Raw genomic sequence first — 7,436 nt, 5'->3', positions numbered from 1 at the left:
TTTATAAGTCACATTTTTCTACTATGTTCTGGTCTTTTCATCAAGAATGCTTGAAAATCCTATCTTTAGTTGAATGACCAATTTTTCTCTGAAGTATTATACTCAGTTTTGTTGGTAGGTGATTCTTGGTTTTAATATTAACTCCTCTGACCACTGAAATATAATATTCCAAGTCCTTCAGTAACTTAATGTAGAAGCTGCTAGATCTTGTGTTATCCTGATTGTGTTTCTACCATACTTCCAAATGTCCTTTATCATTGGTGATGGTGATCTTGTTCTCCTTTCCTGTGCTCTTATGGACAGCAGAAACATTGAGAATGCCATTTGCATCAATGTCAAATGTTACTTCAATCAGAGGAACACCTCTGGGTGCAGGGGAGATTCCTGTGAACTCAAATTTGTCAAGTAGGTTGTTATCCTTTGTCATTGCCCTCTCACCTTCATAAACCTGAAAAAGCACACCAGGTTGGTTGTCCAAATAAGTGATAAATGTCTGTATCTGGTTGGTGGGGATAGTGGTATTATGTTTGATCAGAATAGTCATAAATCCACCAGCAGTTTCAATTCCAAGGGAAAGAGGAGTGACATCCAACAGCAACAAGTCCTGCACATTCTCAGATTTTTCTCCAGACAAAATGGCAGACTGGATAGCTGAACCATAAGCAACAGCCTCATCAGGATTGATACTCTTGTTGAGCTCCTTGCCATTGAAGAAGTCTTGCAAAAGCTTCTAGATTTTTGGAATTTGAGTGGAACTACCTGCCAGGACAATATCATGCATTTGTGATTTATCTAGTTTGACATCTCTTAAGGCCTTTTTCACAGGGTCCAGTGTTCTTTGGAAGAGATCAGCATTCAGCTCTTCGAAACAAGCTTGAGTGATTGATGTGTAGAAGTCAATACCTTCATAGAGGGAGTCAATCTCAATACTGGCCTAGGTATTAGAAGAGAGGGTTCATTTTGCACATTCACAAGTGATGCGAAGACGGAGAACAGCCCTCTTGTTCTCACTGATGTCCTTCTTGTGCTTTCACTTGAACCCCACAATGAAATGGTTGACCACTCAGTTGTCAAATTTCTCCCCACCCAAGTGGGTGTCCCCAGTTGTGGACTTGACCTCAAAGATGCCATCTTCAGTGGTAAGAATGGAGACATCGAAAGTACCACCTCCAAAATCAAAGATCAAAACATTTCTCTCAGCACCAACCTTTATGTACAAGCCATAAGCAGTAGCAGCAGCAGCAGCCTCACTGATTATTTAGAGCACATTGAGACCAGTGATGGTTCCAGCATCTTTAGTGGCCTGATATTGGGAATCGCTGCAATAGGCTGGTACTGTGACGATGGCAATTGTGACAGTCTTCCCAAGGTAAGCTTCAGCAATTTGTTTCATCTTGGTCAAGACCATAGAAGATACTTCTTCTGGATAGAAACTTTTAGTCTTCCCCTTTGTACTGTACTTGGACCTTAGGCCTGCTTGCGTCATTCACTACTGTAGAAGGCCAGTGCTTCATGTCTGACTGTACAACTGCATCATCAAATCTGTGACCAATCAGGCATTTGGCATCAAAAACTGTGTGGGTGGGATTCACTGAAACTTGATTCTTTGCAGCATCACCGATTAAATGTTGTGTTGGTGATGGCAGCGTAGCTGAGGGTGGTCCTATTTCCTTGGTCATTAGCAATGATCTCCACTTTCCCATGTTGGAAGACTCCTACACAGGAGTAAGTGATTCCAAGAACAATGCCAACTGTGGGTCCCTTCGACATGGTTGCTCTGGAGTCAGTGGTTGTAGCTGACTGCTGTGGAGAAAGACGGGCTGCTACTGCACTGAGTAGGGTGAGTCTATTTTTAAGATGCTATTTTCTTCAGCATTATTGGGTCCCCTATAGCAAGCAGTTGACTTGCTTTTTATGATTTTCTTGCATCACTCTCATTTCTCTTCCCAATTTTTGCTCTAATCCTCTTACTTGACTTTCTAAATCCTTTTTGAGATTTCCATGCCCTGGTACCAATTCATATTTTTATTGAAGGCTGAGGATTTAAGAGCTACAAATTTGTTTTCTTCTGTGTCTATATTTTGTTCTTCTTTGTCACTAAATTAAGATTCTATAATCTGATTCTTTTTTCTGATTTTTGCTCATTTCTCCAGGCATATACTTTATTTTTGAGTTGTTTGTCAAGATAGTTCTCTGCTTCCAGTGGGGGTGAGGAGAAGTAGTGATAGCCACTTGAACCCCTCCAGAAACAGCTTCTGTTGCTTCTCCTGCTGCTTCTGCTGTGGCTGTAGTGAGTTGCTCAGTCCCATTTACTGCCCTGGGGCTGGGGCCAGACTATTCTACTCTCACACAAGTCAGGGAGGTTTTTTCCCCTGACCTTCCAACTTTTCCTCAGCATTTCGGGATTTCAAAGTCTGGAAACTGACACAGGTGCCAGAGATTCAGTCCTCCTGATGCCTGCTCAAGTCCCATTTGTGCTGGAGTGGCCCATCCTGGATTGGATTCTGCTGCCAGCATGGCATGATACACACCTCCAGTTGATCTTCCAGGTTGTCTTAGCCTAGAGATTTTCTTCACTCTGACATTCTGTGGGTTCTGCAAGTTTATAATTTATTTAGGGTCATTTTTTACTGGTATTTGGCTAGGTTTGGGGGGAGAACTCTACAAAGTTCCTACTTTTTCTCTAGTGTCTTAGTTCTGCCCCTCTTACTTAATTTTCAAAATCCTTTTAGAGCTCTTCAATAGCCTGAGACTAGCTGATATTTTTCTTGGAGGCTTTGGATGTAGGATCTTTGATTTTGTTCCCTTTATCTCTGCATGTGTATTTTGATCTTCCTTGTCACCCTAGTAAATTTCTATAGTCAGAGTTGTTTTGTCGTTGTTTGCTCATTTTCCAAGTCTATTACTTGACTTCTAACTCTGTTAAAATAGGACTCTGTTTATAGAGTAGAGAGCGCACTGTCTCAGACTTCAGAGATTTTGTATAGGTATTTTGAGAGATATTTCTAGAGAGCTATATGTTTTCCATTCTTCCCAGGTGACATGATCTAAGAAGAGGTGTTTACTACTCTCATAGCCTGTGGTCTGTTTTGTGAGCAACCATAAACCCTCTTTTCTGCCCTGGAACTTTTAGGAGAGTCCCTCCTGCAGTGTGACCATAAGCTCTCTTGTGCCAGTATTCCTCCTTGCCCTGTGGCTGCCATCCAGGACTGTGAGTGCCAGCAAACACACAGCATTCTGTCTCAGCGCTAGCAAAAGAGAACCCTATATTCTCTTTCTGACCAGTAATTTGACCTCTTTACCAATTGTGACCTGAAAGTTCTAGAAGTAGTTGTTACAGCAGCCACTGTCACTGCTGATTCCATCACTCCCAAGACCTGCTTCTGGTTTTCTGTGCCTGGGGCTGTGCTGGTATTGTCTGTACTAGACTGAACTCCACTTTCACACAAGGGTGACAGGCCTTTCCTACTAATCTTCTAAGTTGTCTTTGTTGTCTGTGGGCTGAGAGGTCTGAAGACAGCCACTGCTACCAGCGATCCCATCGCGATTCTGGCTTTGCTGGTTTGACCCTAGTACCACCTGTGCTGAAATGTGCTGCTCTCTCATTCTGTTGCAACAGACCTTTCCTGCAAACCTTCCAATTTGTCTTATTCTGGAAATTAGTCTCACTCCATCTTTTTGTAGGTTCTGCTGCTTCAGAATTTGTTTAGAGTCATTTTTAAAGGTATTTGTAGGGTTTTGGGGGAGAACTCAAGCAAGACCTGCTCCACATTCATCATCTTGACTCTGCTTTTTTGCTACTGTTCTTACTCTCCTATCTTAATAAATTCCTTTGCTTTAAACTGCTCTTTGAGCTACTTATGCCTATTGACTGACTATTGAAATTATATACAAAAGTGAGGACTTCTAAGCTTCCCCCTTAGGAGTGCCCACTCTAGTATGGCTACAACATAGTAGTCACCTTTCATATGGCCTAACCTCTGAATGCTACCATGAATTGTGCTTGAATACTTCACTAAGCAAACTATTTCATTCTCCAAACTTAGATTTGGATTACTGGGTAATGGAATTTTCTGTTGAAGCTGCTCTTTGGTGTATGTGTCACTTTTATGAATGAAGTTAGGAGGTCAAATAAAGAAACCCACTGCATTTTATTGTGAACTCATAAAGTGTGTGTATAGCTCACATAAAGTATATAGTGGGAAAGTAAATTATTTACTATGAGAATCTTAGCTGTTAAATCATTTATATATCAGTAAAGAATTTGCATAAAAGTGAGAATAAATCCTACAAACACATTTCCATAAGTTTTCCCTCTATTTCATTCCCCAATAAAATATTAAAGCTTCTGATTTCTCAAAATGCCATTGAAATATGTAGAATTCTTATTCTTTGAGATAATTGCAGAAAGAGATTACTAATTCATTAAAGCCCCAGTTCTGGTCTTTTTTGTTTATTGAAATAATATCTAAACTTTTTATTTAAGTATGTTAAAGAAAATATTATTACTACCCCATTTACGTAAATTCAGAGTCATTTGAAATGCTGTTGCTTGTCTAAATTTCAATAATCTATATTTCTTGAGGACCTCTTATGTGCTAGGCCTATGGGAAATATAAAAGTTATAAGGGATTATCCCTGGCATCAATTACTTAACAGTCTCATGAGCAAAATCTTACTTTATTTTTCCTCTTTAAGAATTCACTTTAATTTATGGCATGTCTACTACATGCCAGGCAAGAGATTCAAAGACAAAAATGAAAAATTCCAGGTATTCCAGCATTTCTATTTCTCTGAAGCAATGTAATATGTAAACAATTAGATTAGCATAAGATAATTTGAGGATGAATAAAGCAACAATAAGCTAGAATGGAATGGGTAGCTCATTGATATCTCTTTTGAAGAGATATCTATACACTTAGTATTTCCTGTGTTCTACATATGGAGACATCAGGACAAAAGCAAAGGATCAATGAAATCTGGTAGATCTGGGGAGTTAAATGAAATTCCACTTTCTTCTTATTGTTCCTTCTTTCTACTGAATCAAACCAATGTCCACTCACTCATATTTTCAACTATTGTTGTTACAAATATTCATAACCTTTCCCTTCTCAAGGTTAATAGAAAAGGCTGGGCTAGAAGTGGTAGATGGCTGGTAACATACTAATCTGAAAACAGCTTATTCAGTTTAAAGTGTAATGGTGCAATGATTATTTGAGGTATGAAGATGAAGATAGTAATAGCTACCAAGCAAATATGAGAGAAATTTAAAATGTTGATAGACTGAAAAGTTGAACTGTTAGAATGTTTGTAATCAAAACTGCTAGTAATTTAATTGGTTTAGGATTTAACTTGGAATTTTTTCACCTAGAGCAAAAACAATTAGATGAAAGTATGCTTTCCATTGTACATAGTATATAGTCCTAATCTCTCTCTGGGTGGGAGGGTATAGCAGGCCCCAAGAATCAGATCATGACAATGGAAATGTAAGTTTGGTGCTTGGAGGTTGGCTGCATAATTTACTGACAAAATTTCACAGTGAAAGTAGAAAGGACTGAGAATGATGGTCTCCTCTGGTTAGATATGTCTATCCTCCCATCATGCCAAGGCCCAGGGGCTAATTCACATTAAACCCACATTAGTTATATTTTTGCCCATTCCAATGAACTTCCTACTAACACCAGATGGATTTCTGTTTCTATTACTGGACTGATATTTTTAATTTTATCATATTATTAAAAGTACACTTTAAAAATTTTTGTTTATAAACTGTATGATCATCATAGGCTACTCCAGTCTATTGAAAATCACTTGACCATAATTTATGATTAAAATGTAATATTATTAATATTACCTATTATATTTTTCATGATCTCCCCCTAAGATAAATAAAATGAAAATGAGCTCAATGTAAAATATGCCTAAGAGATGCAAAACCTAAAACTTTAAAAGATAAACTTAACATAAATTACTTGTAATTCAATCAGGATTCTAAAATATTGCACATAAAGATAAATAACTTTCAGGGCAAAAAATAATATGTGAAAATATTTCTATGTCAAACGTGTCAAAATTGGTGTTCAGGAGCATTTAGTACTTGAAAACATTTTGAATCATTTATACATTATTTGAAATCCATCAAAAAACCAATAATGTACATCTATTTAATAAAGTTGTGATTGAGGGACTTATTTTATTAAAGTTCATAAAAGGAACAAAGTAAACATTTATATGAGATGATCAAGACAAGAGAAACCTGGGGGATGACTATTATAAACTATCTCCATTCCTTATGTTTTTTTGAGTCCCCAAAATGTATCTAGAGTTAAACATTTTTTATCATACTAATAGATGAGCTAGGTATTAAATTAGGTTTGGGGCAGCTAGATGGCACCGTAGATAGTGTGCCAAGTCTGACTCCTCTTTGCGAGTGCAAATCTAGTCTCAGAAACTTACGAGTTTTGTGATCTTAGGAAAGTAACAACCCTCTTTGCCTCAGTTTCCTCTTTTGTAAAATAAACTAGAGAAGGAAATGACAATTCACTCCAGTACCTTTGCCAAGAAAATTCCAAATGGGATCAGAAATAGTCAGAAAAAAACACTGAAATGATGGAATAATAGAAACAATTCTTTTTAGGCTTGTAACCTAGGAGTAGTCTTGAATTTCTCATTATATCTCACTATCATCCCATGCACAATCTGATACCAAGGTCTCTTGAGTCTACCTTTACAATGTTTTGCAAAACTCTCCCCTTCTCTTCTCAGACACTGTTTTCCTTCTAGTGTCGGCTCTCATCACCTAGTGCCTGGATTGTCGCAATAGCTTGCCTGTGGGTATGCCTGCCTCAAGTTTCTCCCCATTTCAACTTTTCCTCTTTTATTGCTGTTCATTTTCAGTCATGTCCAACTCGCCATGATCTCATTTGGGGATTTCTTAGCAAAGGTACTAGAATGGTTTGCCCTATCCTTCTCTAGATCATTTTACATTGAGAAAACTGAAGCAAACAGGGTTAAATGATTTGTCCAGGGTTTGAGACTGTATTTAAACTCAAGCCTTCCTGACTGCAGGCTGGTTCTCTATCCACTGTGCTACATAGCAAGTATCAGAGGCTGGATTTGAACTGAGGAAGATGGGATTTCCTGATTAGCCTCCCAGTGCTCTATCCACTATGCCAATTAACTGCCCCCAATCTCTCTAGTCAGTCACTAAAGTGATTTTCCTAAAGTGCAAGTCTGATCATGTCACCCACACACATACACACACACACACACACACACACACACACACACACACACACACATACACTCCTCCTCCTCCACCTCACACTCAATGTATTTCACTGGCTTCCTGTTGCCTTCAAGAGCAAAAACAAAAATATTCTGTTTAGGATTAAAAGCTCTTTGTAACCTAAGTCACCTCCTAGTTTTCCAATTTT

General features: G+C 38.3%; 1 pseudogene; it reads right to left on the bottom strand.

Annotated features, from left to right (window-relative positions):
• Positions 1-229: 229 nt before the first annotated feature.
• On the bottom strand, positions 230-1,770 carry LOC140512076 (heat shock cognate 71 kDa protein pseudogene; annotated as a pseudogene).
• Between the last annotated feature and the right edge of the window lie 5,666 nt (positions 1,771-7,436).

This window comes from Notamacropus eugenii, chromosome 6 (assembly GCF_028372415.1).
Source record: "Notamacropus eugenii isolate mMacEug1 chromosome 6, mMacEug1.pri_v2, whole genome shotgun sequence".
NCBI classification, from domain to species: Eukaryota; Metazoa; Chordata; class Mammalia; order Diprotodontia; family Macropodidae; genus Notamacropus; species Notamacropus eugenii.
This window is presented reverse-complemented; position numbering and strand designations above follow the sequence as displayed.